We start from the raw sequence: 27,593 nt of genomic DNA, 5'->3' as shown, positions 1-27,593 counted from the left end.
CTGCCTCGGGCATCTATCTGTGTGGAGTTTGCACATTCTCCCTGTGTCTGCGTGGGTTTTGTCCGGGTGCTCCAGATTCCTCCCAAAATCCAAAGATGTGGAGGTCAGGTGAATTGGCCATGCTAAATTGCCAATAGTGTTAGGTGCATTAATCAGGGGTAAATATATGGTGGAGGAATGGGTCTGGGTGGATTGCTCTTCAGGGGTCAGTGTGGACTTGTTGGGCCGAAAGGCCTGTTTCCATACTGTTGGGAATCTAATCTAATCTAATCTAATCTAAAAGATAACACATTGTATGCCTTCTTTACAACCCTATCAATCTGAGTGGACACTGAGATCTCTCTGCTCATCTACACCAACAAGAATCTTACCATTAGCTCAGTACTCTGCATTCTTGTTGCTCCTTCCAAAGCGAATCACCTCACACTTTTCTGCATTAAACTCAATTTGCCACCTCTCAGCCCAGCTCTGCAGCTTATCTATGTTCCTCTGTAACCTACAACATCCTTCTGCACTGTCCACAATTCTACTGACCTTAGTGCCATCTGCAAATTTACAAACCCATCCTTCTATGCCCTCATCCAGGTCATTTATACAAATGAAAAACAGCAGTGGCCACAAAACAGATCCTTGCGGTACCCCACTAGTAATTAAACTCCAGGATGAACATTTCCCACCAACCACCACCCTCTGTCTTCTTTCAGCTCGCCAATTTCTGATCCAATCCACTAAATCACCTTCAATCCCATGCCTCCATATTTTGTGCAGTAGTGTACCATGGGGAACATTATCAAATGCCTTACTGAAATCCATATACACCACATCAATGGCTTTACCCTCATCCACCTGTTCGGTCACCTTCTCAAAGAACTCAATAAAGTTTGTGAGGCATGAGCTATCCTTCACAAAACCATGTTCACTATCCATAATCAACTTATTCCTTTCTAGATGATTATAAATCCTCTTTCTTATAACCTTTTCCAACACTTTACCCACAATAGAAGTAAGGCTCACTGGTCTATAATTAACAGGGTTGTCTCTACTCTCCTTATTGAACGAGGGAACAACATTGTTATCCTCCAGTCTTCTGACACTATTCCTGTAGATAATTACGACATAAAGATCAAAGCCAAAGGCTGGCAGTTTCTTCCCTGGCTTCTCAGAGAATCCTAGGATAAATTCCATCCAGTCCAGGGGATTTATCTATTTTTACACTTTCCAGAATTGCTAACACCGCCTCCTTGTGCACCTCAATCCCATCTAGTCTAGTAGCCTGTATCCCAGTATTCTCCTCACCAACATTGCCTTTTTCTCGTGTGAATACTGACAAAAAATATTCATTTAGCGCATCCTCATCTCCTCTGACTCCACGCATAACTTCCCACTATTATCCTTGATTGTCCCTAATCTTAGTCTAGTCATTCTTTTATTTCTGATATATGTGTACAAAGCCTTAGGGTTTTCCTTGATCCTATCCACCAATGACATCTCATATCCCCTCCTGGCTCTTAACTTTTTCTTTAGGTCTTTCCTGGCTAACCTGTAACTCTCACTTGCCCTAACTGAGACTTCACATCTCATCCTAACATAAGCCTTCTTCTTTCTCTTGACAAGAGATTCAACTTCCTTAGTAAATCATGGCTCATGCACTCAACAATTTCCTCCCTGTCTGACAGGTATTTATTTATCAAGGACCTGTTGTAGCTGTTCCTCGAATAAGCTTCACATTTCAATTATGCCCATCCCCTGCAGTTTCCTTTCCCATCCTATGCATCCTAAATCTTACCTAGTCCCATTGCAATTGCCTTTCCCCCAGCTATAACTCTTGCCTTGTGGTATATACCCATCCCTTTCTATCACTAAAATAAACATAACAGAATTGTGGTCACTATCAGCAAAGTGCTCACCTACCTTCAAATCTAACACTTGACTGGTTCATTACCTAGTATAAAACCTAAAGTGACCTCGCCCCTTGTTGGCTTGTCTACATACTGTGTCAGGAAATCCTCCTGCACACATTGAACAAAAACTGACTGAATAAAGTACTTGAACTCTAGTGTTCCCAGTCAATATTTGGAAAGTTAAAGTTCCCCATAACAACTACCCTGTGCTATCGCACCTATCCAGAATCATCTTTGTTATCCTTTCCTCTACATCTCTGGAAGTATTCAGAGGCCTATAGAAAATTCCCAACAGGGTGACCTCTCCTTTCCTGTTTCTAATCTCAGGCCATACGACCTCAGTAGATGAGTCCTCAAACACTTTCTGCCACCGTAATACTGTCCTTAACTAACGATGCTACCACCACACACTCCCCCCCCCCATCCCCACCCTCTTTTACCATCTTCTCTGTTCTGACTGAAACATCTAAATCCTGGAACCTGAAACAACTATTCCTGTCCCTGCTCTACCCATGTCTCCGAAATGGCCACAACATCGAAATCCCAGGTACCAACCATGCTGCTAGTTCACCCACCTTATTCTGGATGCTCCTGGTGTTGAAGTAGACACACTTCTAACCACCTTCCTGCTTAGCGGTGCCTTTATGCTACCCTGAAACTCTATTTCTGGCCTCCATTCCTAATGAAGTGCTTTTGCCCGAAACGTTGATTTTCCTGCTCCTCGGATGCTGCCTGAACTGCTGTGCTTTTCCAGCACCACTCTAATCTAGACTCTCGTTTCCAGTACCTACAGTCCTCACTTTTGTCTATTTCTGACCTCAGTACTCTCAACCTCCTGTATACTGGAACTATAATTTTGGTTCCCATCCCCCTGCTGAATTAGTTTAAACCCTCCCGAAGAGCATTAGTAAATTCCGCCATCCTCCCACACCCCCCCACCGCAACCTCCCTGGATATTGGTACCCTTCTGGTTCAGGTCCTGTTTGTAGAGGTCCCACCTACCCCAGAAAGAGCTCCAATTATCCAGGAATCCAAAGCCCTCCCTCCTGCACCATCCCTGTAGCCACGTGCTCTCTTTCCCTATTCCTTGCCTCGCTAGCACATGGCACGGGCAATAAACTAGAGATAACAACTCTGTTTGTCCTAGCTCTGAGCTTCTACTCTAGCCTCCTGAATTTCTGCCTTAGATCCCCATCTCTCTTCTGACCTATGTCATTGGTGCCTGTGTGGACCAGGACTTGGGGCTGCTCTCCCTCCCTCTCAAGGATCCCAAACACATGGTCAGAGACATCACAAACCCTGGCACCTGGGAGGCAACACACCAATCCACAGAACCTCCTATCTGTCTCCCTAACTATGGAATCCCCAATGACTAATGTTCTATTCCTCTTCCCCCTTTCCTTCTGAGCAATGGGTACAGACTAAGCACCAGAGACCTGTGCCCCATTGATTACCCCAATAAGTCATCTCCTTCAACAGTATCCAAAATGATATACTTGTTGTTGAGGGGAACGGCCACAAGGCATCCCTGCACTGCCTGCAGGTTCCCTTTCCGTCCCCTGACAGTAACCTATCTACCTTCTTATAGAGTCATAGAGATGTACAGCATGGAAACAGACCCTTCTGTCCAACCTGTCCATGCCGACCAGATATCCCAACCCAATCTAGTCCCATCTGCCAGCACCTGGCCCATATTCCTTAAAACCCTTCCTATTCAGATACCCATCCAAATGCCTTTTAAATGTTGCAATTGTACCAGCCTTCAACACTTCCTATGGCAGCTCATTCCATACACGTACCACCCTCTGTGTGAAAAAGTTGCCCCGTAGGTGTCTTTTATATCTTTCCCCTCTCACCCTAAACCTATGCCCTCTAGTTCTGGACTCCCCGACCCCAGGGAAAAGACTTTGTCTAATTATCCTATCCATACCCCTCATGATTTTGTAAACCTCTATAAGGTCACTCCTCAACCTGTGATGCTCCAGGGAAAACAGCCCGAGCCTGTTCAGCCTCTCCCTGTAGCTCAAATCCTCCAATCCTGGCAACATCCTTGTAAATCTTTTCTGATCCCTTTCAAATTTCACAACATCTTTCTGATAGGAAGGAGACCAGAATTGCACGCAATATTCCAACAGTGGCCTTACCAATGTCCTGTACAGCCGCAACATAACCTCCTAACTCCTGTACTCAATACTCTGACCAATAAAAAAAAATACCAAATCCACCTGCGACTCGACTTTCAAGGAGCTATGAACAGGCACTCCAAGATGTCTTTGTTCAGCAACATTCCCTAGGACCTTAGCATTAAGTGTATAAGTCCTGCTAAGATTTGCTTTCCCAAAATGCAGCACCTTTTATTTATCTGAATTAAACTCTATCTGCCACTTATCAGCCCATTGGCCCATCTGGTCTTTTTTTTACCTGAGTTGTGACTACCTCCCTGTAACTCCTCTCAATAAATCCCTCCACCTCCCAAATGATCCAAAGTTCATCCAGTTCCCTAATGTGGTTTTCGAGAAGCTGGAGTTGGGTGCACTTCCTGCAAATACAGTCAGCAGGGACAGTAGTGGTGACCCTTACCTCCTAGATTCTGCAGGAGGAACATTCATAGAACATAGAACATAGAACATAGAACATAGAACATAGAACATAGAACATTCAACTTTCCTAACCAGCATCCCCATTATTCTAAATTCCAAAGGAGGCTACTGAAAACTAAACCAAAAATAAAAACTAGTCCAGTTAACAATCCGACGCACAGAATCTTTTTTTTGGTTAGCGGAGGAGGACAGGTAGGAGACACTACTCGAGTAGTGTTTCGAGTAAAGCAACCGCCCAAATATAAAGCTCAGTTACCTGGCAGTCCCGTGTCCATCCTGCTCAGTGGGCATTCTACCTATACATGAGGTCAGGTTATATACTTTAAATTTACCTTACTGTTGCTCCTCCCACTTCAACTGCCACTGAAAAATGTCTGCTTAGAATTTCATGATTAAAGACTGTAATAAAAATAGGAATTAAATACAAAAAGATGTATCTACCTGCTTTATAAAGCCAATAATGGAAAATTTATTTCATGAGTTTAAATTACATAAAATACATGTTTAATTTTCTTTCATTTGAAGTTAAAGTGGTAACGTACTTTCCCAAAATGAGAAAATTGTCAATCAAATGCAAAAAACATGCTGGTAATTCAAAAGCTATCTTAGGGAATTAGAACACCATAGTTGACACAAGTCTTTGTTTTTTCTGTTTGACCATAAAACAGTTTCAGCTCTCATGAGAAATGTCCAGTACTGTAGGAAGAAGCTCAATGTTCTTCTTTACTCCAATGGTGAAAGTGGCACCATATTCTCTCTAATACCTCACACACACTCGACCTGTATTGCTGTATACACCTCCCACCTTGGCTCATACCCTACTACTCTCATTAAAATTTGCAATGTCTTTCCCATTCACCCTTCCCAACCCCAATCTCTAACACCGCTAACCCTGCACACCATCTGCAATGTCTACCTCTAGCTCAGGACCCCTCCACCCATTCTCTTGTCTTTGGTGCTGAGGACCAGTCACTGGGACGTAGGAGTGCATGTGTGCATCTACCCAGCAGACCCTGAGGGTAGTAGACCTAGCTCTCCATATAGCCAGCAATCTGTAAATGGAGGCAGCAGAATAGTTGCATGATCTACTGCACTCTTATTGCTTCTGACCATAGATGATTATTGCATCCCACATACTTGTCTGCTACACTACTTCCTTCCAGTGCAAGTGGATGTACCTCCTGATTGCCAACAATGTGGGTACCTCACTGCCTGGGCTGAGCAGATTCCTGGTTTCTGGTGATCCTCTAAGTGTTATTTTTGTAAAGAACCATTCTTTCAGCTATTGTTTTTTCTATTTGACCCAATTTTCTGTTTTTTAAAAATGTTTTACGCTCTATACCTTTCTGTCCCACTCTGGATATCATTACTAAAATAGTTGTCATGTAATGTTGCCATCTACATAGCCTCTCTCCAGAATCTTCCTTCTCTCCAATTAGCTTACAGTCCCTCTACAGCCGTAGTTTGAAGCAATACATATGAGAAGCTAAGCATTCACATCAAAGTAAAAATTTATGACTGTTCGCAACTAATAGCACCACTTTGAAAAAAGGATAAAGATGGAAAATACTTGGCCTGAATTTCTGCCACTTGTGTCCCAATTTTCTGTTGGAATGTGGGATGAGGTTGGAGTGTGTGGGGGAATGTAAGGATGACATCAGGACAGATCAGTGTCCACAAACATAAAACAACAATACAAATATTTGCTTGAATCAATAGAAATCTTAGAAACATAAAGAACATGTGTTTCTGTTGGAACTTATGTTAGTTATTCAAAATATTGCTGACTAAAACTAACCAGTGTTTGAAAAGTACTAGATGAGGATAATATACTCAGCATAAAGTAATCATTCTCTAAGAGGCTACTTCCTGTTAGCCACGTGAAGCAAAGGAGATTCCTGGGAACTAGAAACACGTACAGTAGATAGCAAGGGCCAACATTTTCCCTTAGAAAGACCACACAAATGAACACATTTGAGAAAATATTGTTTTGGCACCCTGGTGAGTGAAAGGTATAACATACTCAATTCACACATACAGCATTCCATTGTATCTATGTATGTCTGTACTTCCATGAGGGAAACATTTTCATACAGCCTCATTTTTATCAGGTTGTTTTTTTTCATATTCATTTTTGGAATGTGGGTGTCATTTGCTAGCCAGCATTTATTAACTATCCCTAGTTTCATTTGAGAAGGTGACCTGCCTTTTGGAACTGCTGCAGTCCATGTGCTGCAGATTGACCCACAATGTTGTTATGAAGGGAATTCCGGGATTTTGACCCAGCGACTGTGAAGGAACAGCAATATGTCTCCAAATCGGGATGGTGACTGGCTTGGGGAGGAATTTTCAGGTAGTAGTACTTACATGTATTTGTTGTCCTTGTACTTCTAGATGGAAGTATTTGTGGGCTTGGAATGTGCTTTCTAAGGATCTTTGGTGAATTTCTGCAGTATATTTTGTAGATAGTACACACTACTGCTAGTATGCATCAGTGATGGAGAGTGTGGAAGTTTGTGGATGTGGTACCAATCTAGTTGGCTGCTTTGTCCTGGATGATGTCAAGCCTCTTGAGTATTATTGGAACTGCATCCATCCAGATAAGTAGGTGATGTTCCATCAGAATCCTACTAGTGCCTTATAGTTGGTGGAACAGGCTCTAAGGTGTTAGGAGGTGAGTTACTCGATGTCACATTCCCCACCTCTGACCTGCTGTTGAAGCCACCGTGTTAATGTGGTTGTCCAGTTAGTTTCTGGTCAATGGTACACCTTAGGATGTTGATAGTGGGAGATTCAGTGTTGGTAAGAATGAGAGTCAAGAGGCAGTAATAGATTGTCTCTTATTGGTGACGGTCATAGGCTGGCATTTGTAGGGCATGAATGTTCCTGATGAAGAGCTTATGCTTGAAACATCGACTCTCCTACTCCTCGGATGCTGTCTGACCTGCTGTGCTTTTCCAGCACCACACTTTTCGACTCTGATCTCCAGTATCTGCAGTCCTGACTTCCTCCTCCATGAATGTTAGTTGCCATTTGTCAGGTCTGGATATTGTCCAAATCTCTTTGTATTTGAACACGGACTCCTTTAGTATGTGAACTTCTTGAACATTGTACAATCATTGATGAACATCCCCACCTCCGACTTTATGATGGAGGGAAGATCATTGATGAAGCAGCTGAAGGTGATTGTGCCTGGTACACTACCCTGAGAAACTCCTGCAGAGATGTCCTGAAGCTGAGATGATTGATTTCCAACAGCCACAACACCTTCTTGTTTGTCAGGTATGACTCGAACTAGCAGAGAATTTGCTCCCAATAGCCATTGATTCCAGTTTTGATAGGGCTCCTTAATGTCACACTCAATTGAATGTAGCCTTGATGTCAAGAGCTGTCACTCTTAGCTCATCTCTTGAACTGATCTCTTTTGTCCATGTTTGAATTAAGGCTGTATAAAGTCAGGAGCAGAGTGGCCCTGGAAGAATCCAAACTGGGCATCACTGAGCAGGCTATTGCTGAGCTGATGCTGCTTTATAGCACTGTTGATGACACCTTTCATCACTTTACTGATGATCAAGAGTAATAATTAGCCAGGTTGGAACTGACCTGCTTTTTCTGTACATGACATAACTGAACAATTTGCCATATTGTCAGGTATATACCAGTGTTGTAACTATACTGAAAGAGCTTGGCTAGGAGGGTTGGCAAGTTCTGGAACACAAGTCTTCAGCACTATTGTCAGGATGTTGTCAGGGTCCATAGCCATTGCACTCTCTAGTGCCTCCAACCATTTCTTGATATCATGCGGAGTGAATTGAGTTGGCTGAATATTGGTATCTGTGATGCTGGTGACTACATTTTATTGAGCAAAAATTGTAGTGGTGTATCAATGAATCTAAGAATAAAGTTTTCATAGACAAATGAAATTGTAAACTGTTATTGCTCCATGAAATATTTTAGCTCAGGAGACAGAAAAGATGCAATCAATATTGTCATATCAATTATTACTTTTTTTTTTAGCATGAGGCATGTTCATAATTTTACAGCCCCAATTTTGGAAACCTCCAATACCACTGAGTTTTTTTGTTGGCTATAAGTATATAACAAGTATTAAGCAAAATGAGTCTACATTGACAGGAGCAATCTCTTTATACTTTTCTTTGCACAAGTACGGCTCGAACACATAGTTGACATATTTAAAATGAGTCTTTGACTAATCTAATGACATTTTCCAGAAAGTTTGATTCTTCAACTATCTTGTTTCATCATATAAATATTAATATAAATATTCCTTCTCTGATAAAATATTAATGCTTTTGCATTTTGATCCCTACATTAGTTTTATTGCTGTAAAAGTTACCATTATTGTTATTTTTACAATAAGACTGGCCACAGTATTGTTTTATTGTCAGAGGTACCTGTACTGTGAAGTCTCTTGGGGCATCTTCAGGCCATGAAAGGCAACAAACAAATGAATTGCACAGATTAATTGGAGAAGCTGTGGCTGTTCCCTTTACAGAAGAGAAAGTGAAGAGAAGATTATAGTAATCAAAATCATGAAGGATCTGGACAGATTTAATAGAAGGGAATTGTTTCCATTTGTGGAATGATTGAGAACCAGAAGGCACAGATTTAAGTTGATTTCTAAAAGAAGTGACAGTTAGTTAGTATCTGCAATGCATTGCCTGAGAATGTGGTGAAGGTAGAATCAATTGTGGTTTTCAAAAGGGAATTAGATCATTAACTGGAGATATAAAAATGCAGAAATATAGGGAAAAGGCAGGGTGGCGGCAATTGTTATAATTCCACCTGATGGTAATACCAGACAAGCCAGATTCCAGAATGCAATCTTGCTTGACGAATAATGTGTTCTTTTTTTTACTGTTGTTTACATGGTGGTTAATTACTGAAACATATTGGCACAAAGTTGCAGATGTTCTCTAATAACTGAACATAAGTTTATTATAGAAATGAAAAAAAAAGCAATACATAAGATAGTGAGAAATATCTTAAAACAAACATCAAAACAAAGTTGGAACCTCTTCCCAACACATCCTTTTACAGAAACTTAATCACAGAGAAATTTCACTCCTAACACAACTCTTCAAGTTTTTACTTAACTGTGAAACTTTTATTCTTTTATTCTGTTTCTTTTCCTTACTTGCGGAAACCATTTTCTGATTCTTTTTTCAAATCTGCTGGCATGAAACATTCGCAATTTAGATGGACTAAACATTTTTAACACTTTTTAAATTTCTATTCATACTTTCTTCAGTTAGAAGCTCCACAAACAAGTCACCCTAACCAGAGTGTTTTAGTAATGCTAGTTGAAACTGTTTTTCCTTTTAAGTTGAATTTCTGATGCTTCTGAACTGTGACCTTAAATCTTCTGTTGTGAAGTCATAACTAAACTAATGGCTTCTGATCTGTAGTAAATTCAGCAATATAGATCTTTTATCTGTTAATGTCTACAGGGATTCGCTTAGGCATATGACTGCAGTCACTTGCTTTCTTGGAATTGATGTACGTAGATTAATGCTTCAGGTGACTTTTGACCTGTTTTAAAAAATGCACCGGCTCAGAGGTGACCCACGTCCATCTTCCACTGTTTTGAAATTGAGATCCTCCCAAAAAAACATATTATGCAACTTTCATCACAATCTTGATAAATTACTCTTAAAGGAAGTCTGCACAGCACAAAGGATCAAAGAACCTTCTTCTGTGCCATAATGATTCTATGATCCTGTAAGTTAAGGAAAAATTGTGCTGAGGACAAAAATTGTTCTCAAATCCAAATGGTGCTCCCCAAATATGAAAAGTTTGTTCCTGAGGGTACTCCAAATATAGTTGTGATGAAGTCTCAACCATTATGTCTGAAATTCAGTAACCCAGGAGTTTCACTGATGGCCTTTAATGATCCTAACTGAACTTCTTACTGCAGACTTCTTTTCACTAGCCTAACAGAGGTTATGATTTATACTTGCTATTTGTCACCAGCTGCCTGAAAATCTCCATCATAGTCACAATTGGGAAACTTATTAAGCAGTCAAATTTGAATGCTATTCTCTAAATCACTATTTTCTGCACTGTCAATTTTTATTGAGCAAAGTATGGGCAGAATTGTATATGCCTGCATGGAGATTTAAGAAAGGGCACTTAAGTGGATAAAAGGCAAAACTGGTGATCAGATTCCTGGTGGTGTGTCTAAGTTGTTGTCTTTCTTGACACTTGGCTATCTGTTTTGCACAATTAGTATGTCATGAATACTCATTAATATCTCAGCCCACAGGAATTAGATTCATAGGTTCAATAATATTGGCTAGAATAGAAAATATGCCTGTTCACAAATGTAGTTTTAGATACATGGCATGCATCTGATGAGGTGATTTTCTTTTTCCAAGCTATGTTAAATACAAACATCTTAGGTTACTTGACTCCTTCATAACCTCCCAACATTTGTAGTATAAGGGGTGAAGCCTCTCCTTGTTGATCAGGTTATGAGACGTTTCAGTCATATGCAGCCTGACTTGCTATTGTTGAATGCATACAGTGTTAGGAGTGAATCCCAATGTGTACAAAAAGCTTGAGAAATTGAAGCAACCACATTGGCTGTTCTACTTAACAATGGCAAGCAATAGAGACTGCAGCAAAAAGATGGTACAACTTAAAGGCTTGTCTCTTATATTTGAGTCCGTGCTGAATGCAAACCAATGGCAAAAAGCAATCAAGTTTGTATTCTCCTAATTGTGACGAAAGATCTTACACCAATGGACTAGAATCTCAAAGTGTTTATAGATATGTTTTGTTTCTAATCTCAAAAGCTGTTTTTATAACAGGACTACTACAGAAACAAAAAAATGATTTAAATTCAGTAGCTGTCTGGCAAAATCCTGAGTGAAGCCCATTGTATGTTGTGTCTGTAAAGTGTCGGTGAAACTTCAAAAGAGAGAGACTTAATATGAAGAGATAATGAGGCAGCTGACTATTCTCCATCTCGGCAGAAAGCCATGTCTTACAGACATCTGAGTTTTACCCTCCAGATATGTACAAAAACAGGTTTAAAACTGTCTGCAACACTAGTCTGGCTTTGTAATTGGCTGGATATCTTAGCGTGTGGACTAGCTTGCTAAGAGGGTCACAACTTTGAGAACAGCAGATAAAACAAAGAGAAGGACGCTGTCACTCTCAGAATGCTGGAATTTGGTCACTGTTGAAAGGAACAACAGAATTTCAATCAACACGCAAAAGGATGGATTGCTCAACTGACAAGTGACAACATTAGTTGTATCATTCAATAAGGGCCACAACATTGCCTTACATATTCTTCATGAAGAATTCAGAGACTGATCCAAACATTTTTAAATTTTTAAAATCTTTTTGGACTCACCTTGTATTTCTACTCTGTGTGTATGTTTGTGAATTACTATTTCTTCTTGCATTTAGTAATTAATAAACTTACTCTTTTTGTTAATTAAAGTAAGTCTAGTTGAATTGGCTCCTTTTAAAATATACATTAATTTTGGTTTGGGAGAAAGATAAACTTGTTGTAACCAATAGAAGGGATATGTAAACAGTCAAAGGGAACCAATTTATCCCTCCACATCCAGGAGCTTCACATTTTGGGATATCCAATCTGAAATTTACAGTAAAATGAATTGAGGAATGTCATCTGTGATCTGTTCGTAACAAAGATCAGTGACATAATGGTGCATGTGTTGCTGAGTTTTAAGCTCCTCATATGTTTTAAGTGCTATCCCTATAGATTTCTGAGAGGCAGTATGATTGTCATTCCAGTTGTGCTCCATTGGTAGCAAAGTGACTGGCATTGATAGCACATCTGACAGAGATGCATGTCACCGAACCTCTTAGAGTCATCGAGTTACAGAGCTGCACAGCATGGAAGTAGACCCTTTGGTCCAACTCATCCATGCTGACTAGATATTCGAAATTAAACTAGTCCCATTTGTAAGCATTTGGCCACAATGCACCAAACCCTTCTTATTCATATACCTATCCAGATGCCATTTAAGGGTTGCAATTGTACCAGCCTCCACCACTTCCTCTGGCAGCTCATTTAATACACGCATCACCCTCTGCATGAAAAGGTTAACCCTCAAGTCCCTTTCAAATTTTTCCCATCTCACCTTAAACCTATGGTCTCCAGCTTTGGACGCTGCTACCTTGGGGAAAAGACCATGGCTATTCACCCTATCCATGTGCCTCATAATTCAAAAACTTGTATAAGGTCATTCTGCAGCTTCCAATGGTCCAGGAAAAATAGCCCCAGCCTATTTAGCTTCTCCCTATAACTCACATCCTCTAACCCTGGAAATATCCTTGTAAATCATTTCTGAACCCTTTTAAGTTTCACAACATCCTTCCTATAACAGGAAGACTACAATTGAATGCAGTATTCTAAAAGTAACCAATGTCCTAAACAGCTTCAAATTAACCTCCCAATTCCTATCCTCAATGCACTGACCAATAAAGGCAAGCATACTGAATACTTTCTTCACTATTCTGTCTAACAGTGACTCCACTTTCAAGGAATTGTGAACCTGAACTCCAAGGTCTCTTTATTCAGCAACATTCCCAGAACCTTACCATTAACTGTATAAGTCCTGCCCTGATTTGCCTTTCCAAAATGTAGCACCTCACATTTATCTAAATTAAATTCCATTGTCATTCCTCGACCTATTGGCCCATCTGATCAAGGTACCATTGTACTCTGATGTAACCTTCTTTGTTGTCCTGTACTCCACCAATTTTGGTGTAATCTGCAAACTTACTAACCTCTTATGTTCACATCCAAATCATTTGTATAAATGACTAAAACCAGTGGACCCAGCACCGATCCTGGTGGCATATTGCTGTTCAAACGTCTCCCGTTTGAAAAGCAATCCTCTATCACTACCCCCTGCCTCTTACCTTTGAATCTGTTCTGTATCCAAATGGCTAGTTTTCCCTGTATTCCACGTCATCTAACCTTGTTAACCAGGTTTCCTCACAGAACCTTGTTGAATGCCTTGCTGAAGTTCATATAGATCACATCCAGCATGCTGCCTTCATCGATCCTCTTCATTAAAAACCTTTTCAAAAACCTCAATTAAGTTAGTGAGAAACTATTTGCCATGCACAAAGTCATGTTGACGATCCCTAATCAGTTCTTGCCTTTTCAAATACATGTCAAGAGTGTGGTGCTGGAAAAGCACAGCAGGTCAGGCAGCATCTGAGGAGTAGGAGAATCAATGTTTCCGTTATAAGCCCTACATCAGGAATTTCAAATACATGTAAATCATGTCTCTCAGGATCTCCTCCTGTTGTGACAACCCTTTTTGCACTTTTTGCATTGTCTCAGACATTTCTAGGGCTGGGTGGAGATATGAAGCACAGGTTCAGTGATGCTCCAACCTGGATGTTGGAGCCCATAAAGTCAGTGTGAAATTCAGAAGTTACTGTCCATAGATTTGGTCTTTTACCTACACATACATAGTGTAGTTAGCTGAGAAGAATATAATCATATAACATACCCCACAACATCTCCTGTACAGAACTATCCCTACTATTAGTTCTGCTTTGAAAAGGGAGAATTTCCACCTTATATACTCATATTGTGTGAATAATTTAAGCTGAACAATGGAATAGCGCATCACCATTGGCAGATCACAGAAATGGTCTGGATGAAATTTGCAATGTTAATACACCTTTGCTTTGACTCAACTGGCTGCACACAAAGTCTAGCAAAACCTCAGTTGTTAAGAGAGTTTTAATTCACCATTAAGATAAATATTAGAGTGGTGATAAATGGTTGAACAATTTTCCAGAATGACCAAAGAGAAATTAGGCCACCATAGTTTTGATGCTGGAGCTGCTGCTGCAGAAGGTGCACTAGTGGAGGATAGCCTGATTTTGGGCTGAAAGCAGCCTCAGTAAAAGTGAAATTTGTAGCAAGGGTCGCTGCTGTCAAGCTGATATTTAAGAAAGATGAGAGGGAGGAAAGCCAGGAAGTTAGTCTAATACTGTTCTTGGAAATTACTAGAGTCTGTGTCTATAATTTAGGATAGAGTGATTAAACATTCTGAAAACTTGCAGCAGTTCAGAGAGAACCAGCACAGATATGCAAAGGGTAGGCTATCCCTAATAACCTTACAGAATTCTTTTGATGGGATGCTTAAAGTATTTGACAGGGAAATGTTTATGGATGTTATTTGTATGGACTTCCAGAAATCCTGCATTAGAGACTGTTAGCTCAAGTTGAAGTTCATGGTATCAAAGGTGATTTAATGACTTTTGGATAAGTGGAAGGTGACAGTGAGTATGGATAATGGGCAGGCACCTTAATTGGCAAAATATGGTGATTAGTGTCCCATAATGATTTGTGTTGGTGTCTCAACTACTCACAGTATTTATTATTGACTTTGTTCCTAGGGTAGAAAGCCAGTTATCTAAAATTGCTCATGACTTCCTGAAGAAGGGCTTATGCCTGAAACGTCGATTCTCCTGATCCCTGGATGCTGCCTGACCTGCTGCGCTGTTCCAGCAATACATTTTCGGCTCTGATCTCTGGCATCTGCAGACCTCACTTTCTCCTCAACATCAGTAGCATTATAAACAGCATGGAAAGAAGTATAAAATTATACAAAGTTTAATTGTAACAAATGGATTTCAAGGTGCATAATGAATGGTGGGGAATAATTAAAAATATACTGGAGAAGGACACTCAACAAATATTCCCATCCTCAATGATTGGCGATTCCACCATTTCACTGCAAAAGAGAACGCTAATTTAGTTGGGAAATTCAGAGGTCATGTAAGGTACGATATAAACACAACTCTTTCTTCCATTTTACTGAACTTTGAAAACATTAAATACAGTCCAGACCTGAGGTGTAAACTCAGACACAATTTGAGAGGTAACAATTTTATGCAACACACTTGTTAGTGTTTTGCATATTGTCCTTAACATATGCATATTCAAACAATTTCAAATCTAAATCGCTGTACTGAGATGAGCTGAGATCAATTTCAACAGTGCAATATATAACAGTCCTACTATGCCCCACTGAAGCCAATTCCACCAGCATTGCAACCCATGCTCCCTCTTATGTTCATTCTGCCAGCATGGGGCTCTGAAATCCATGTACAGCAGCAACTTCTGGAACCCAGACTTTAATGGTAAGATTGGAATGCAATTGCTGTGCATGGAACCTTGGAACAGCTGTGTATGCAACCATACAGTTTAAAGGGAATGTTGACAGCAATGATGATTATGTGAAATCAATTCTACTGGCTTGGTAACTGCATTCAGAGATGAAAGGCATGTGATTTATACATGTTAACTAACTAATGAATTCCCTATCATTATTAACCATAATTTCTTCCTCATCTTCTTCTGCGCACTCAGGCCGCTGGTGGTGACTGTACTTATGGTACCAGAGCCATACTAAATTTCTAAAATGGAAAATCATTTTGTGAATGGGACCACAGGGGACTCCTGCATTACCTGCCCATTGCTCCTTGACTGCCTCGTGGTTACCCATTCCCTATTTTCCTCTAGTCTCTTCATTTTGTACAGTTAGGAGCATTTCCCTCCATGTAGTCATCTTGGATGTCAGTAGGGTCTGTGACTCTCCATGTGCCAGGATACATATTCCACGCAGCTGTCTTTGCCTGTCATGATTTAAACTTTCTTAGTACTACTACCTAATTTTATTCCTGAACAATTTTACACTTTTAAAACAGAACAGTGATTTGGGGACAGTTCCTTAAGCTGTTACCCTTATCAACCAATCAGATCATTGTTTTCTTGTGACATCAATCCAATATTTTTCCTTAGCTCAGAATTAGTGAATTTATCCTTGTCTCTAAATTTATTTACTTACAGTCTGTGCACTTTCCCCAGTCTCTGACACTGTCCTGGCTCCCAGGTAAGTGTGTCCAAATCCTCAACATTTACATTCATTGCTTCCTGCATCATTCCACAGGTTCCAATTCCCAGGTAGATAGACCCAGATCTTTGGCTGTAAAGTTTTATACTCACTGCTCTGTGCACCTCTTCCACAGACTTTGATTTAGAGTTCTCATTTTAAATTAGTGACGCCTCAATGTTCATTTATTTTTATGAAGGGGTTTCAAAATCATTTAGGTCAGCCGTTTGGAAACTGTGATTTAAGACCAGTGTGTGTCCATGAAATGGTGACTGCAAAGCCTCCAAGAGTATTAATGAAAGTTTGTTTATGGTGTGGAGTTTTACTACAGGACAAGAAAAAAAATCTTTATGTTCATCAGAAATTAAGAATGGACAAATTTTTGAAAGACATTAGTCGTGTTCAGTTTGAAGCAGACCTGACTGGGGTCAGGAGTGAGTAAAGTTTATCCTAGAAAAGGAGCAGTTAAGGAAATAAGTTACCTCAGTGAAAATGTGTAATTTGTGAAACTTCAAGGCAAGGGGTGTCTGGTTAGAAAAAGCTGAGGACACCTCAGTTTTAAGTTGAGTGAGTCATCAATGGGAAAGGCCCCACAGCTCATCGGATCAGAAGTGAGAAGAAACAATTAACCAAACCTACAGATTAGATAGGAAGGAAATTTTTACTGGTGTTGAGTAACTGTAAAGTGATAAATGATGGGAATAGATGAGGTTTTTATTTTGTCCTGTGTTATTTTGTTTAAAAAAATTGTACAATAAACTGTTATTCTTAAACAAGCATGCAACCTTATGTGCTTGTGTTTCAGTGAAAGACTACCACACATATTTAAAAGAAATTGATTCTTCAAGCCAGATTTCGTTTTGTGGTCTGACATGCCCAGTAGTAACATCAACTGGCACACATAACAATGCACATGTCAAATAATCCGCATCTGGAGTAATTTGCTCCTCCAAAGCTGACACCCTGTTCACAACTTAAGGATGATCTCATAGAGAGAAAAAAAAATTAAGGATACTATCAAGGGCTCATTGAAAAGAGATTGAATTTACATTCATGTGTAGGAGGAACATGCCATGTCATAAGGTTTTGGCTCATCTAACAAGCTGCAAGAGAATTGAAAACTGACTGCATAATGGAGGTGGAAATGTGTTGCTGGAAAAGCGCAGCAGGTCAGGCAGCATCCAGGGAACAGGAGAATCGACGTTTCGGGCATAAGCCCTTCTTCAGGAATATCGACGTTTCGGGCATAAGCCCTTCTTCAGCCTTTGACATGTGCATTGTTATGTGTGCCAGTTGATGTTACTACTGGGCATGTCAGACCACAAAACGAAATCTGGCTTGAAGAATCAATTTCTTTTAAATATGTGTGGTAGTCTTTCACTGAAACACAAGCTTATGCCCGAAACGTCGATTCTCCTGTTTTCCTGAAGAAGGGCTTATGCCCGAAACGTCGATTCTCCTGTTCCCTGGATGCTGCCTGACCTGCTGCGCTTTTCCAGCAACACATTTCCAGCTCTGATCTCCAGCATCTGCAGACCTCACTTTCTCCTGCATAATGGAGGAGCAATGAAAGCAGAATGTAACTATATGCCTCCTGCTCTATTATTGGTAACATAGATCTGCTTCCCATTTACCTCGTTTTCTGAAACAGTAGAATCCACTGCTTGATGATAATTTGATAAAACAAAGTCAACTCTTGTTAGTTTTATAAATCAACACTTCTGTTCCTAATTCAGTGCTTGACGGTACACCCATGGAAATGCATGCCTACACTCCCAATTTTTCACAATGCAACACTTTTTTTTATCAGATGGAAGTAAGCACTCTGGCTGCAATTGCTAAGCACAGGGCATGTTACCTTTATCAGATATACTTTTCATCACCATTTCCTTTCTGATGTGTTGCTTGTTATTTAGTGGCCTTGTGGCCCTTTCATGTTGTTTTGTCTGTGAACTGGGAACATCCTTAATGTGTGATCAGTAATAGGGTAATTATGAGTTCTGAGTTTAGGCTGTAAGTGGATTATAACTTCTAGATAACAACATCTTTTAAAATTATAATTCCCTTTTAAATACAGTAAAGTCTATCCCAGAAAAGGAACAGTTAAGAAAATAAGTATTTGGTTAGAAAAAGCTGAGAAAGACTAAGTTTTAAATTGTAAGTCATAAATTTTAAATACAAAAACAGATCATAACCCCAAAGATGTATTTATGTCAGCGACGTTTGAGATTTGTAACTTAGGTTGACGATAACTGTGTAAGTTAGCTCACTGAGCTTGAAGGTTTGTTTTCAGTCATTTTGTCACCATGCTAGGTAACATCATCAGTGAGAGTGACCGATGAAGTGCTGGTGGAATGTCCCACCTCTCTATTTATAGGTCTTGGTTTCTTAAGGTGGGTGATGTCATTTCTTGTTTTTTTTCAAGGGAAGGTGGATAGGATCTAAATCGATGTGTTTATTGATGGAGTTCTGGTTAGAATGCCATGCCTCTAAGAATTCTCATGCGTGTCTTTGTTTTGCCTGTAAGATGTATATATTGTCCCAGTCAAAGTGAAGTCCTTCTTTGTCTGTATGTACAGAAACTAGTGATAGTGGGCTGTGTCTTTTGGTGGCTTTTTGGTGTTCATGTATCCTGGTGGCAAGTTTCTTGCTAGTTTGTCCGATGCAGTGTTTTTTCCAGATCTTTAGGTTCATTAGTCACTGTTTAAGTGTGTTGGTAGGTTTGTGGGCTACCATGATGCCAAGATGACTGACCTCTAACAATCACAACCACCTAACTTTTTTTTGTGGTAAAGTGGGAAGAATGACAGCGACGACCAGAGACCTGACGGGAATGTAAATTTGAAAAGACATAAAAGCTTACTTCAGGAGTTCAGCATTCTTCACTGCTTTTTGGTGGCAGTTGGAGTGGGAGGAGCAATAGTGAGGACCAGAGGCCTGACAGGAATGTAAATTTTAAAAGATATAAAGGTTTAACTCGTGTATAGGCAGAGCGCACACTGAGCAGGAGCAGACATGGGACTGTTGGGTAAGTGAGGCTTTATATTTGGGTATTTCCACAGAATCTGTCGCTTTTGCTCAAAAGGGAAGGGGGAAGAGGAGCAGAGCATTAGTCATTGGGGACTCCATAGTTAGGGGCACAGATAGGACATTCTGTGGGAAGGAGACAGACTCATGGTTGGTGTCCTCCCAGGTGCTAGGGTTTGTGATGTCTTGTGGTTTTGGGATCCTTGGGGAGGGGGAGCCACCCCAAGTCATGGTCCACATAGGCATCAATGACATGGGTAGGAAGAGAGAAGGGGATTTAAGGCAGAAATTTAGGGGGCTAGGGTAGAAGCTTAGAGCTAGAGCAAACAAAGTTGTTATCTCTGGTTTGTTGTCCGTGCCACATGCTAGCGAGGTGAGGAAAAGGGAGAGAGAGGAGTTGAACATGTGGCTACAGGTATGGTGCAGGAGATAGGGTTTTGGATTCCTGGATAATTGGGGCTCTGTCTGGGGTAGGTGGGACCCCTACAAACAGGATAGTCTTTACCTGAACTAGAGGGTACCAATATCCTTCGGGGGTAAATTTGCTAATGCTCTTTGGGTGGGTTTAAACTAATTCAGCAGAAGGATGGGAACTGCAATTGTAGTTCGAGTATATGGGAGGATGAGTAGTGAAGTCAGAACTAAGATTTCGAGATTGCAAGAATGCATCGGCAGACAAGAATTTGGTTTGAAGTGTGCCTACTTCAATGCCAGGAGCATCCAGAATAAGGTGGGTGAACTTGCAGCATGGGATTTCGATGTTGTGGCCGTTTCAGGGACATGGACAGAGCAGGGACAGGAATGGTTATTGCAGGTTCTGGTATTTAAATGTTTTAGTAAGAACAGAGAAAATGGTAAAAGAGGGGGTGGTGTGGCACTGTTAGTCAAGGACAGTATTATGGTTGCAGAAAGGACGCTTGAGGACACCTCTACTGAGGTAGTATGGGCTGAGATTAGAAATAGGAAAGGAGAGGTCACCCTGTTGGGAGTTTTCGAGAGGCCTCCAAATAGTTCCAGAGATGTAGAGGATAGGATAGCAAAGATGATCCTTGATAGGAGCGAGAGTGACAGTTGTTACTCTAGTTGTTATGCAGGACTTTAACTTTCTAAATATCCACAGCGAATACTATTGTTCAAGTACTTTAGGTGGGTCAGTTTTTGTCCAATGCATGCAGGAAGTTTTCCTGACACAGGTCAACAAGGGGCAAGACCACATTAGATTTGGTACTGGGTAATGAACCCGGCCAGGTGTTAGGTTTGGAGGTAGATGAGCACTTTTGTGATAGTGACCACAATTTGGTTATATTTACTTTAGTGATGGAAAGGGATAGGTATATACCATAGGGCGAGAGTTATAGCTGGGGGAAAGGCAAGTACTATGTGATTAGGCAAGATTTAGGATGCATAGGATGGGGCAGGATCCTGCAGGGGATGGGCACAATTGAAATGTGGAGGTTGTTCAAGGACCAGCTACTGTGGGAGCAATGGTTTACTAAGGAAGTTGAATCTCTCTTCAAGAGGGAGTGGAAGGCTTATGTTAGGATGAGATGTGAAGGCTCAGTTAGGGCGCTTGAGAGTTAGCCAGGAAAGACCTAAAGAGGGAGTGAAGAACAGCCAGGAGGGGACATGAGAAGTCATTGGCAGATAGGAACAAGGAAAACCCTCAGGCTTTCTGTAGCTATATCAGGAATAAAACAATGACTGGAGTAAAATTAGGGCTAATCAAACATAATTGTGGGAAGTTGTGCATGGAGTTAGAGGATATAGGACAAGTACTAAATGAATACTTTTTGTCAGTATTCACAATGGAAAAAGACAATGTGGTCGAGGAGCATACTGAGGTACAGGCAACTAGATTAGATGGGATTAAGGAACATAAGGTGGAGATGTTAGCAATTCTAGAAAGTGTAAAAATAGTTAAGTCCCCGGGCAGGTTTGGATTTATCCAAGGATTCTCTGGGAAACCAGGGAGAAAATTGCCGAGCCTTTGGCTTTGATCTTTATGTCATCATTGTCTACAGGAACAGTGCCAGAAGACTGGCGAAGCAAATGTTGTTCCCTTGTTCAAGAAGGGGAATAGAGACAACCCTGGAAATTATAGACCTGTGAACCTTACTTTGGTTGTTGAAAAGGTTTATAATAGATAGGATTTATAATCATCTAGAGAGGAATAAGTTGATTAGGGATGGTCAACACGGTTTTGTGAAGGGTAGGTCATGCCTCACAAACCTTCTTGAGTTCTTTGAGAAGGTGACCAAATAGGTGGATGAGGGTAAAGTGGTTGGTGTGGAGTGTATGGATTTCAGTAAGGTGTTTGATAAGGTTCCCTATGGTAGGCTACTGCACAAAATACGGAAGCATGGGATTGAGGGTGATTTAGCGGTTTGGATCAGAAATTGGCTAGCTGAAAGAAGACAGAGGGTTGATGGAAATATTCATCCTGGAAGTCAGTTACTAGTGGGGTACCGCAAGGATCTGTTTTTGGGCCCCTGCTGTTTGTCGTTCTGATAAAAGACCTGGATGAGGGTGTCGAAGGATGGATTAGTAAATTTGCAGATGACACTAAGGTCAGTAGAGTTGTGGATAGTGATGAAGGATGTTGTAGGTTACAGAGAAACATAGGTAAGCTGCAGAGTTGGGCTGAGAGGTGGCAAATGGAGTTTAATGTGGAAAAGTATGAAGTGATTCACTTTGGAAGGAGTAACAGGAATGCAGAGTACTGGGCTAATAGTAAGATTCTTGTAAGATGAGCAGAGAGATCTTTGTATCCAGGTACAGAGATCTTTGAAAGTTGCCCCCAGGGCTGGTGGGGTTGTTAAGAAGGCATATGTGTTAGCTTTTATGGTAGAGGAATTGAATTTCGGAACCCTGATATCATGTCGCACCTGTACAAAATTCTGGTGCAGCCACATTTGGAGTATTGCGTACAGTTCTGGTCGCTGCATTGCAGGAAGGATGTGGAAGCTTTGGAAAAGGTTCAGAGGAGATTTACTAGTTTGGAGGGATGGTCTTATGAGGAAAGGCTGGGGGAGTTGAGGCTGTTTTTGTTAGAAAGAAGGCTGAGAGGTGACTTAATTGAGACATATAAGATAATCAGAGGGCTTGATAGCTTGGACAGCCTTTTTCCTCAGATGGCGATGGCTAGCAGAAGGGGGCATAGCTTCAAATTGAGGGGTGATAGATATAGGGCAGAGGTAGTTTCTTTACTCTGAGAGTAGTAGGGGCATGGAACACACTGCCTGCAACAGTAGTAGACTTGCCAACTTTAAGGGCATCTAAATGGTCATTGAATAGGCATATGGACGAGAATGGAATAGTATAAGTTAGATGGGCTTCAGATTGTTTCACAGGTTGACGAAACATCGAGGGTTGAAGGGCTTGTAATGCGCTGTAATATTCCATGTTCTATCTTCTATTTTGTGCCAGTTATAACTCGCACGACCACAGAGATCGCCGTTTTGATTCCCATTGGCTCCAGCTTAGCCAGAGTTCTTCGATGCCACATTTGCTCAAATGCAGCCTTGATGTCATGGGTGGTCACTTTCAACTTACCTTTGGAAAACAGTTCTTCTGTCCATGTTTGAACCAGGCTGCAACGACAAATGTAATCAATTATTTCATTAGTTACTTGCTTTAAGAACCCAGAATGAAATCCATCAAGACATGAGGAGAAAGTGAGGTCTGCAGATGCTGGAGATCAGAGATGGAAATGTGTTGCTGAAGAAGGGCTAATGCCCGAAACGTCGATTCTCCTGTTCCCTAGATGCTGCCTGATCTGCTGCGCTTTTCCAGCAACACATTTCCATTGTGGGCGGCACGGTGGCCCAGTGGTTAGCACTGCTGCCTCACAGCGCCTGTAGACCCGGGTTCAATTCCCGACTCAGGCGACTGACTGTGTGGAGTTTGCACATTCTCCCCGTGTCTGCGTGGGTTTCCTCCGGGTGCTCCGGTTTCCTCCCACAGTCCAAAGATGTGCGGGTCAGGTGAATTGGCCATGCTAAATTGCCCGTAGTGTTAGGTTAAAGGGGTAAATGTAGGGGTATGGGTGGGTTGCGCTTCGGCGGGTCGGTGTGGACTTGTTGGGCCGAAGGGCCTGTTTCCACACTGTAAGTAATCTAATCTCCATCAAGACATGGGCTTGTTAACCCATACTTCCAACAATTCACCACGTACTATTATCCTGGTAATTGTCATTTTCTTAAGTTCCTTCTTCTCTTTTAAGTTCACAATTGACAGCTATTTCCAAAATATCCATTCAATTCATCTGCCATTTCTTTATCCTCCATTACTAATTCTCCAGTACTCATTTTCTATCAGAGATAGTTTATTCACCTTCCTTTTTGAAATACCTGAAGAAACTTTTCCGACCTATTTTATATTTTTGCTTACTTTCTCTTGTACTCTAATCTTTACTAATCTTTTAAGTTTATTTTTAAAATTACCTGTCCAATCTTCTGATCTACCATCTATCTTTGCATAAATATACATCTTTTCTTTGAGTTTGATATTATCTTTGATTTTTTTTTTAGTTAACCATTGATGGCATGTTCATCCATTAGAATCTTTCTTATTTGTTGGAACTATATCTATTCTATGCTTTCTGATATATCTCCTGAAATAGTAGACTGAGGAATATGCTAGGTTATGAGGTCACAGATTGTGTTGGAGTACAATTCAGCTGCTAATAGCTCATAGCGCCTCATGGATGACCAGTTGAGTTGCTAGATTTGTTCTATCCCATTTAGCGAGTTTATCATATCACAACACAATTGCGGATATTTTCAATGTAAAGATGGTTCTGCGTCTCCACAAGAACATGTGGTGGTCACTTTTATCAGTTCTATCATGGATGCAGCAGGCAATTTTGTGGGGAAGAGGTCGCGTATTTAGTTCCCTTTTGTCGGTTCCCTTACTGTCTGCAACAGACCCAGTCTGATAGCAATGTCCTTTCGCGCTCGACCATCCCATCCACTGCTCTACCCTCATTGATCACCTTCGTCATTTTCTTGAAAAATTTGATTGGGCAATCTCTGTGGTGGTTGGAGTCTTGACTGGCACAAAGTAAGGTGGCTAGGATTGTTGGTGGTCAGTCATTTTGGCTGAAGGACATCTCTGCAGTATAGGTACTTTCATGACCTGCCTCACATAAAGCCACATTAGTCTAAATGCACATAAATCCTTCCCAAAGAATTTTCTCCAAAAGCTTCCCAAACACTGATGTGAGACTCACCAGCTTATAGTTTCCTGGATTATCCTTATTTCCCTCTTGAACAAAGGAACAAAATTAGTTACTTGCAAGTCCTTTGGGACCTCTGCAGTGGCTATCAAGGATACAAATATCTTGGCCAAGGCCCTAGTAATTGCCTCTCCTGCCTTTCTCAGTAATCAGGGGAAGGTAACATTGGGCCCAGGGGATGTATCCACTTTAATGCCCTTCAACAAACCCAACACCACTTCTTTTCTTGATCTCAAAATGCCCTACAAATGCCATTCTCTACACAAATCTCGCTATTCCCCATATCCTTCTCCTGGCTATATCCTGACACAAAATATTCATTTAGACATCCTCTGCCTCCAAGCACAAATTTTCTCCTTTATCCTTGACTGGTTCTACCTTCTCCTTGGTTATCCTTTTGTTTTTAATGTATGTATAGAATGCCTTGGGATTCTCTTTAACTCTACTTGCAAAGGTCATTTCATGACCCCTTCTTGCTCTCCTAAATCCTTCTGTTCTTTATACTCCTTGTGGACCCTGTCTGATTTTAGCTTTGTAAACGATACATATAATTCATTTTTCTCTTTTGACTAAATTCACAACCTCCCTCATTATTCAAGGATCCGTTACCTTGTCATCCTTGTCCTTCCTCCTTATTGGAATATGCTAGTCCTGAACTCTGATCAGTAGGTCTTTAAATAACTCCCACATGGCAAATGTGGACTTGCCCATTAACAGTTCCTCCCAATAAACACTCCTGAGGTCCTGCCTAATATTGATGTAATTTTCCCTCCCCCAGTTTTATCTTTGGGAGAGTTCCACCTTGTCAGTCACCACCTTGATTTGGTGAGGACATCTGTGCACTTTGCTGATTGCGTGAGTGCTGCTTCTGTGAGTGGCTGGTGCAGCCACTTGTGCAGACAGAGTTGGGGAGGGGAATGAGTTGGCGATAAGCCAGATAAAGTGCAGTCCAAATGGTCCTGAATGGCAATGTTAACCATTTAGTGATGCTGTTGATATTCTTGATTATTTTTTCTGTTTTTCTTTCTTGGGCACTGGTGTACGCTCTGTTCCTTTGTTTTGACTCCAGTGACGTAGGTTCTTGGAGTTTCAACTTTTTACTTGGTTTCAGGTTTTTATGAGTGTACAGTTTGTCCAGAGGTAAATTTGGACAGCAGCATCATTGTTCGAGGAATTCTCTTTGGGATATCCTCTGCTCACACCTGATGGGGAAGGTTCTAGAAAAAGATGCCCATAATTAAGCTTTGATAAAAAATAGGATGTACTGGAGAAACTCTGCAACATTTGTGGAGAGAAACACAGAGTTAGCATTTCAAGTCCTACATTGTTTTTCTTCAGAACTGAAGAGAGGAGTGGAAAGAGCGATGTGCTTCTGACTGTAGGACAGGGTGGTAAGGACCAAGTTGGAACAGAAGAGAAGATTGGGGAAGGTTAGAGGGTGAACGAGATTAACGATCACGGGTGACACAGAACAAAAGGAGTACTTATGATTGTAGAGACAAAATGGATCTAGTGTGGGTGTTAATTGTAGGTGTTATTAACAGAATTTAGGTCAACTCTACTGTCAGCAAATGGAGTGATTAACATGTATGCATAGATGGTCGTCAGAACATGATGGCAGTTACAACAGATCTCCTAAAGATAGAATAAAGCTGTGCATGTGCTGCTGGTATAACTTTGTTCCATGCATAAGAATGTCATATCAGTTGCACATGTGCTGATGGCTGTACTTAGGCTGAAGTTCTAGGAACGTGGAAGAAGGTTGGGAGGAGGGCAAAGGTCATAATTCACACATGTCAGTCAGCTGTACAGTTCCTCATGGTGGAATGCATTGAGATCTATAGCACAGAAAATGGTCACTCAGTTTATCGTGAACGTGCTGTTTGAAAACAACCATCTATCTAATCTAATCCCATTTTCCAATATTGCCCTTAACCTTGTTACCTTGGCATCACAAGTGCATATCTAAGTGCTTCTTGAATATATGAGAGTTTCTACTACTATCACCCTTACAGTGAGTTCAAGATTCTCATCACCCTTTTGATGAAAAAGATTTTCCTCACATCTCCTCTAAATCGTCTGTCTTTTACCCTGAATCTATGGCTGGTTATTGATCTCTCCACCAAGGAGAAAAGTATTTTTCTGTTTGCGCGACGCATGCCCCTCATAATTTTATATATCGCAATCATGCGTACTCTCAACCTCCTCTGCTCTGAGGAAAACAACCCCAGTCTGTCAACTGAAATTCTCCACCCCAGAAAACATCATGGTAAATAGCCTCTGTACCCTCTCCAGTGCTATCACTTCTGAGCTGAATTTGGAGTTGTGTGGGGAATGCTTTGAGGACCTTCTCTTTGCTGGCATTCAGCAGTTACTGCTTAATGGAATGCAGAAGCCTAGCTAAATAGACTATCCTTCTGATCGGAAGGCAGTTGCATCTGTCAGGTAGAGTTTCTGTATCTTTGCATTTCAGCTATGTAGAGGTTGTGATTTTATGAAACACAGTTGAGAAAATCAAGAAAACCAAGCACTGGGGCCAAGGTAGGAGAGAAGGAAAATAAATAGAAGACAAAGTTCATGATGCAAATTCAGTATTGAATCCTGATGTGTTAAATTTGTATATATTAACTTCACACACAGGATCCTGTTCTTTGTAGACAGAAATAATTTGAACTCTCAGCGTAGTTGTATCAATTTAACAAAATAACTGGCAGCCATTTCCTGGTTAATTCCTCAGAGCAATGCCTTGTCCAATCAGAGTCAACCAGCCTTATTTAAATTTGCAGCGCTCTGAAAGCTAGTGCTTCCAATTAAACCTGTTAAACTATAACCTGGTGTTGTGTGAGTTTAACTTTGTACACCCCAGTCCAACACTGCATCTCCAAATAATCAAGGAGAAAGTGAG

The sequence above is a fragment of the Chiloscyllium plagiosum genome, unplaced genomic scaffold, assembly GCF_037043375.1.
Source record: "Chiloscyllium plagiosum isolate Xiang-an unplaced genomic scaffold, Cpla_swu_hap1 HiC_scaffold_4, whole genome shotgun sequence".
Taxonomy (NCBI): domain Eukaryota; kingdom Metazoa; phylum Chordata; class Chondrichthyes; order Orectolobiformes; family Hemiscylliidae; genus Chiloscyllium; species Chiloscyllium plagiosum.
Note: the sequence above shows the minus strand (reverse complement) of the source record.